Genomic DNA, 8,849 nt, shown 5'->3' with positions numbered 1-8,849 from the left:
GTTTTTTCAAAAATATATGGATATGTCCAATGAAATTTGAAAACCATTATTTGTTTAGGAGATGTAATGTTTCAGGAAATGTCCATTGATTGGACCTCCAGGCAGTAATACTCCTTACAGATCTTCTAGGATGAAACTGTTGCTACCACGGAAATATGCAATTCTATATTTTCCTTTCGAAATGTTGTCAAACTTCCCATGCTTACCCTTATCCTCAATTCAAGCATCCCATTTCAAAACTAAATCTTGCCATTTAAAGTCATATTCTTTTATCCTTTTGTCAAAAGATTTTTTGATCTAATCTTAAGCTTCTTGAGATTTTCCATAGACGTTCTCTCTATTTTCTTGTACCTCTATTAATTGATTTATCCTCCTCTGTAGATGATTTGGTTCTTCTCCTAATTCCTGTAAATATTTCATAACAAGAATTCCAATTGAAATAGGAAATGTTGCATCGACACCATATAATAACCGGAAAGGAGTAGTGTTGATTTATCTCTTAGTACTAACTCTATCTGCCCATAAGGAAAAATTTAGTTTTGTATGCTAAGCCTTCTTATTGTCTTCTAACATCTTTTTAACAATTTTGATTAAACTTTTATTTGAGGACTCTACGATCCCATTACCTTGAGGGTAATAGTTTGTGGAATGGCTAAGCTTGATATGGTAGTCTTCACAGAATTTTATTAGTTTCTTGGATTTGAAACATTGTGCATTACTACTAATAACGCTTTGGACAAACAAACCTAGAAATAATGTATTCTATGAATTGAATAACCATGAGATCAATAGGTTGCCTGGTTGGGAGTGCTTCAATCCATTTTGTGAAGTAATTTGTCTCTGTTGAGATCCATTTGTGTTGTGCTGATGATGTCAGATGAATGTCACCTATGAAGTCAAGGCCACATTGCTGAAAAGGTGCCTCCACAAAGATAGGTTTCAAAGGAAGAGACATTAATTTTGACTTACCCTCAAACAAATGACATTTATGACATGCTACTACTTATTTTCTAACATCATAAAATAAAGTAAGCCGGTAAAATCCATCTCTCAAGATTTTATCTGTTGTGCCCTTCTAGTAATGATGTCCCCTATAGGCTCCTTCATGAAAGTCTTTACTCATTTTCTTGGCTTCATCTTCTAATAGGAAGTGCTATAAGATAATTTGATGGTGTTTCCAATATAAATAACCATTTAAAAGACAATACTTGACATATTTCAGTCTAAAAATTCTAGCCTGAGTATTTTCTATTCCTGATGGAACTTGTATATTCGACAAAATGTAAACAACATCAACATACCATGAACATTTTTTGAAACAATCTTATGCTCTAACCATTGATTCTTCATCTGGAAGATTTGATAATTAAAAAATTGAATTTATACCAAAAGTATCAAGATTTGTTTCAGTCATTAGGCTAGCCAAACCTTTTCCTTTAATCAATTTGGTAGGCTTGATTTCCAAGTAAAGGTGATTGACCTAAATTTTTTTTTATATCATTAAAAGAATTCGTTACTTATTCAGTCCACTTATTCTCACTTCCTTTCTTAACCATGTTTGACATTACTTTCAAAATTTCTGCAAAATTTGGGATAAAACGTCACAAAAATTTACTTTACCTAGAAATGATTGCACTTATTTCTTGTTTCTTGGTTGTTCAATATTTTGTATTACTGTCACTTTGTTGGGATATATTTGAATGCCCTCCTTTGATATTGTGTCCCAACAACTTCCCTTCTTTCATAGAAAAATGGGATTTTTTTGTATTCAAAGATACTTTGAATTTTCTGCACTTAGTGAAGACTCTCCTCAAATGCTTTAAGTCAGTAGATTCAGATTTTGAAAAGATAGTTATATCATCTAGATAAATTACAACAAACTTATCTCTTTCATTATTGAAAATGATATCCATCACTCTTTGCAAGGTGGCATTGAAATTCATGAGTCTGAAAGGAATTTTTTAATACATAAATGAGCCCCAGGGTGTGGTGAAAGTAGTCTTGTCATGATCTTTTGGATTAACTAGGATTTGATTATACCTAGAAAACACATGCAACATGGAAATCATTTCTGAGCAAACCACCTTTTGTAGAATGTGATCCATTTTCGGTAAAGGATAATTATCCTTAAATGAGGCTTTATTTAAATTTCTAAAATCCATGCATAGGTGAATTTCCCCGCTCCTTTTTCTGACTGCTACCAAGTTTTCTACCCAATTTGAAAATCTAAGTGGGATGATGATTTTTGCATCTAACAGTCTCTTCACCTCTTTTTCAATCAGTGGAAGTAGCTTTGGGTTAATTCTCCTCAAATTATGATTAAAGGGCTTCTCATTCTCTTTGAGTGGTATAGTATTTTGGATGATAGTTTTGTCATAGACCTTCAAGTATTCATATCTCCAGGCGAATGCATCTCCAAATTCCTTTAACAATTATGCATACTTCAAAATTTTCTCCGTTTTCAAAGTGTTAGAAACTTTGACCATTTTTGGATTATCTTTAGTTCTGAAATTATAATCTTCCATCTCGCCATCTTCTAGCAAGATTATGAGTTTTATTTCCACATCATTTGAATCAAACAAACTCTTTAAAGGAACTAAGCCTCTAGGGATTATGTTATTACTTAACTGAATTATATCCTACCCAACAACAGTTGTTCAAAAAGCATGATGTTTCAACATATTTTTCTATGTTCTCACCTTCATCTTTGTCAATTGGATTGTTGAGAAATTCTTCTATTCTTTCAAGAAACCTTTTAATTTTTTGTTCGTCTTCAAACAACTACTAGTGCATACTGTTATTTAGAATAGATTGCCTATTCTTAACATTTCTTTCTTATTTTTCATTAGGATAAATAGGAATTCCAAATGCACTGGTTGTTATTGCTATAGAGTTTTCAATTCCATTGTCTTATCTGGGAATGAGAGAAATTTCATGCTTAGATAAAATATTTAAAAATAAATCCCATACCTCATTCTAGTAGGCCCTCGTCCTCAGATTCCTAGTTTGATAACTACCTTTGACTTGGTTCACAATTAGCTCTGAATCTCCAAAGATACGAATTCTCTTCACTTTATGATCTCTCAACATGTTCAGCCCGATAATTAGAGCTTCATACTCTACCACGTTGTTTGTACAGTCCAAATACAGTTTGTATGAATGAAACTGACTAGTACATTTTGGAGGAAAAATCCAAATTCTTTCCCCAAATCCCTTCTCAGAAGTGGATCCATCAAAATATAAATTTCAAACTTCATCTGACAATTCTTTATCTTGTTTTTTCTTAACACCAACCTCAACATGTTTTGACAATTCTCCATTAATACAGACATTATTAAAGAAATTTGTAATCCTACTTCTATGTCTACTGCATAAATGCGATGATTAATAAGCCGAGTTTTATTGCTTACCATGTAGGCCATTTGGATTTCCTGATGTAATATTTTCAACTCACCAAACAAGGGGATTGATGCATAAGTCATGTCCATCTACAATGTTCCTCCTAATCTTGCTACCCACGGTAGAGACAATAGCATGCAAAAGTTAGCTGGAATGTCTCCTACCACTATGTCCATCATTACACTCTTAGCAAGCATATGTTCCAGGGTTACAAATAGGTCGTTTATGAGGCCTAAACATTTTACTTTTCTGGAATCAAATGGGAACATGCCTTTGTAAGGTCTGGTAATCTAGAGTCCCAAATGGTACATGACTAATTTTAGCATCAGGTTGTCGGAAGCTCCAGAGTCTAACATAGCATTATGAAGAATCATATCATGTATGCTCAGACTTACATAAAAAGTGGGAACATCATCATTTATGCTAGTGACATGTGGAGCAAAAAAACAATTCTAGAGGATCATCATCTAGATATATGGAATCCTGTGAATTTAGATTGAGCCAGAGGAGATCTGGGATGGGTGACCTCCTGGGAAGTCCTGGTTACCGGGTGCAAGCCCCGGAAGTGATGATTGATGCTATGTGATTCATTTCACTAGTTTCAATCCCACTTCTTCACCCCTGTGAGCATCACCCGATGTAATGAGTGCTAAGTGAACTATTCAAAAATCATGAGAAATTAGTCAGTTACGACTACCTCTCATGGAAATGGTCATACATGAATGACTTACTTAACGCAGTTGAATCCCAAAAATGATATCTAATATAATGCACTGCATAAACCCCCATACTTAAATTCAAAAAGAGTGAAGGGATCTCTACTTGAATGGTTCATGAGGCACAATACTTGCTAAGGTTTTGCAAATGGGGTAGCAAGCTAAGTGGGCTTGACTGTGGAGAAAAACTCCACAGTTAAGCGCGCTTGAGCCAGAGGAGATCTGGGATGGGTGACCTCCTGGGAAGTCCTGGTTACCGGGTGCAAGCCCCGGAAGTGATGATTGATGCTATGTGATTCATTTCACTAGTTTCAATCCCACTTCTTCACCCCTGTGAGCATCACCTCATGCAATGAGTGCTAAGTGAACTATTCAAAAATCATGAGAAATTAGTCAGTTACGACTACCTCTCATGGAAATGGTCATACATGAATGACTTACTTAACGCAGTTGAATCCCAAAAATGATATCTAATATAATGCACTGCGTAAACCCCCATACTTAAATTCAAAAAGAGTGAAGGGATCTCTACTTGAATGGTTCATGAGGCACAATACTTGCTAAGGTTTACAAATGGGGTAGCAAGCTAAGTGGGCTTGACTGTGGAGAAAAACTCCACAGTTAAGCGCGCTTGAGCCAGAGGAGATCTGGGATGGGTGACCTCCTGGGAAGTCCTGGTTACCGGGTGCAAGCCCCGGAAGTGATGATTGATGCTATGTGATTCATTTCACTAGTTTCAATCCCACTTCTTCACCCCTGTGAGCATCACCCGATGCAATGAGTGCTAAGTGAACTATTCAAAAATCATGAGAAATTAGTCAGTTACGACTACTTCTCATGGAAATGGTCATACATGAATGACTTACTTAACGCAGTTGAATCCCAAAAATGATATCTAACATTGTGAAGATTATTTTTTTGTACTTTTCATTTCTTAAAAGTTCAGCAATAGGAATGGAAACTTTTAACTTATTGATTTCATTTTCCAGATTGAAAATTGACTCTGTTTTTTCCAATTCTTTAATCTCCTCTTTGGCTTCTTTCACCCTTTTCAAGCCGTCCTTCTTAGGCACCTCTGGTTTTTTCATTATTTCTTTCCTTGAATCAACTTGTTGCTCAACTGATGTCTTTTATGGCGGAGTCTTATGTAGATTTTTCTGTAGATTCACAACTCATGTAATGTACTAAAACACAAGACAAGAATATACTCTACTCTTTAAACATCAGAAACCAATAGATCGGTGAAAACAATAATCAATAAGAGGGAGATAGTCAAATACACATAACACAATTTTAACTGGGGAAAGCCACTTCTCAAAACCCTAACTATTTATTGCATTGGTTAGAAATTTGAGTGATAGTACAAAGCTTGTTCTCACTAGACCAATTCCTGCACAAGTATGATCAACTTTTTGCCTTACAAACCTACTCTAGCCAACACTTAGCCAATTATGTTGCCTTCCAAGCTCCTATTTCCTTGCGTAATTCCAGTGAGTATCATTCCATATTTAATTGGGAAATCCTTCCTCCATAACTACACAATCCAAAACTAGGCCCTTCTCTGATTTCATGCATGACCTGTACAACTCAGATCATCATACAACTAATAGTACACTATCCTTGCACTCTAGTCCCAACTGAGTCTTTCTCTGAACTGACATGCATGAGTTTCTCATGAGGGAATCTTTAGTTATTTGGAGTAGCACTGAGGATGCACCAGCACACCAACTCACTACTAGACATCTACAAGTGTCACAAACAGTTAGAACTAGTTTAACTATCTATAACTCAGTAAAACTAAGTTATCTAATTACAACTCAAATAAATGCATCTTGGACCCCTTAAATTTAGGGATAACAGATACATTACTACAAAAAGACTTCCAACTCAAAATTCCTAAGCTAATTAGGTTATTTAAACTTAATTAACTATTTACAAGTTGCTATGAGAATAGAATTTGATTTTAATTCACAGTTTAATTCAAGGAAAAAATAAACTTGAATTTCTTGTTGCCATTTCTCAACACTCCCTCTCAACAAGAAAGGCATTATCATCTACCCCGATCATGTCTCTCTGAAATTCAAATTTACATCTTGACAATGCCTTTGTCAAAATGTAAACATCTTTCTCCTTCGTGGGAATGTAATCCAACAACATAATCTGCCTCAATACATAATCTCGAAGATGATGATATCTGATATCTATATGCTTGGACCGATCATGAAAACTAGATTTTCGGAGAGTTTGATGCAACTCTGGTTATCGAAGTAAATCATAGTTGGATCCATCTACTGACCAAAAAAACCAACCAAAATATTCTAATCTAGATGGCCTCACATGTTGCTTGACTTGTAGCCATGTACTTTGCCTTTGTTGAATTGAGTGCAACCGATCTATGTTTCCTATTGTACCAAGAAACAATTGTCGACCCAATACTGAAGATCCCTCCTAATGTGCTCTTCTTGTCAGATGGAATCCCTACCCAATCTACATCGGTGAAGCCTTGAAGCTTCTCTCCCTCTGACTATATGTACCACAATCCATACTAAGTAGTGCCTTTGAGGTATCTCAACACATGCTTTGTCGCCTTCCAATACAGCTTGGTAGGCCTAACCATCACTTGACTAAGTTGGTTAACTACATAGCACATATTCGGTCATGTGTTCACCAAATACATGAATGAACCCACAAGCTGCCTACAAACAATTGCTTCCACTACTTCCCCTGAAGTAGCATCCTCCTTCCTCTAGTTACCTGCTAGGGGAGTCTCCATGGGTTTTCTACTCTCCATGAGAAACCTCCTGAGTATCTCATTGGCATACTTAATCTATGACATAAAGAGTTCTCGGTCACTCTGCCATACTTCCATGCCTAGAAATTAATGCATGAGCCCCATGTCCTTCATCTCAAACTCTCTTGCAAGATCCTGCTTACAAGACTTGATCAGCTGATCATCACCTGTCAAAATCAAATCATCAACATATAACACAATGATCAACAATTTACCTTCCACCGCTATGTGGTAAAAGTTCGCATCTGCATCACTCTTAGTGAAGCCCAACTTGGTGAAGTAGATATCGATCCTAGTGTACCAAGCATGGGGTGCTTTCTTTAGCCCTACAATGCTCTCTTGAGCTGGCACACATGCGACTCATGGTCAAAGATCTCAAAACCTTCAAGCCGCTCTATGTACACCTCTTCCTCAATCATGCCATTAAGGAAGGTTGTCTTTACATCCATTTGATGTAACTTCCAACCCATCTACATTGATAGTGCTAATATAGATCTGATTGATGAGTACCTTGCAAGAATAGGAAAGGTCTCATCATATTCAATCCCCTTTACCTGTGAAAAGCCACAAACCACAAACCTGGCCTTATGCTTCTCCACACTACCATCTGTAGCTTGATTTACCTTGTAAAGCCATCGAGAGCTCCCCACTAACTTGTCCTTCGGTCTCGGGACCACATCCCAAACACTATTACAAACTATGGAGTCATACTCCTCCACCATGGCATCAACCCAAACCAGTTGTTGCACTGCCTCCTCAAAGGAAGATGGATTTGTCTCAACACATCTGCTCATAAGATCCATGTATCTAGTGTACCTCTCAAGTGACCTCCTATACCTGCACTGAGATGTGGGTGCTCCCACATTCTCCCATGCATCATGTAATAACCTGACAACCTCTCTGGTGCTCTTTCTCCCATCTCTAGAAGACCATGTCTGAGTGGTTGTCTCCACTCCCAGATCCTCTACATGTGGCTGCTCCACATCAATCTGAGGCTCCTCAACCTTAGGAGATAAAATCTCCTCAATCGCATGTAGTTGAAACTCCCTCTCAAGGGAAACATGCATGACGTTATCCTCATCGAATCTGACATCCATGTGAACCATTGTCATCTTGATAGTCAGAAAGTACACCCGATAGTTGTGAGGTGTATCCGTGTAGTCCACAAATATCCCCAAATCTATTGTTGGCTCAAGCTTCTTCCATGGATCTTTTGTCACATGGAAATATACCGTTGACCCAAAAATCTTGTAGTGACCAACATTTGGTCTCTTATCGAAGAAAGCCTCCTCTGGTGTTTTCATCCCAAGTATTCGATGCAAGCTTATGTTCTGCAAATAAACAATTGTGTTGCATGCCTCAACCCACAAGTGTAGTGGTAGGCCCTGATCATGAAACATCACCCATGATGCTCCTACAATGCTTCTGTTCTTCCTTTCAGCCACCCCATTATGTTGTGGGTTATGGGGTGTCGTCAACTGTCATTTAATCCCTTCTGTTGCACAGAAGTTCTTAAACTCATTCGAGACATACTCACCACTATTATCACTCCTCAAAGCTTTAACATTCTTGCAAGACTCTTTCTCAACCAATGCTTTAAATTCACAAAACTTTGTGAAATTTTGATCCTTCTTCTGCATCAAAAAATATCTAACATTTACAAGAAAAATTGTCAACAAATATAACGTATTACCTATGTTTGGCCGTGGATGCTGTCAAGAATGGTCAACACACATCTAAATGGACTCACTCTAGAATCGCCTCTGCTCGGCTATCTCTGTCATGAAAGGAAGCCTTGGTGTATTTTCCAAAATTATACCCCTTCATGTATCAACTTGCTCTAGCGTACCTTTGGGAAGACTAGTAGAGATCTGTTACATGATTTTCAAATCCCCTGATGCAAGTGGCCCAATTGTTTGTGCCACAAATTGCCAACATCTCAA

The sequence above is a fragment of the Pinus tabuliformis genome, chromosome 2_1, assembly GCF_031772625.1.
Source record: "Pinus tabuliformis cultivar Carrire ecotype Pingquan chromosome 2_1, CPIR1, whole genome shotgun sequence".
Classification (NCBI taxonomy): domain Eukaryota; kingdom Viridiplantae; phylum Streptophyta; class Pinopsida; order Pinales; family Pinaceae; genus Pinus; species Pinus tabuliformis.
The sequence above is the reverse complement of the archived record's forward strand: the minus strand, read 5'-3'. Positions refer to the sequence as shown.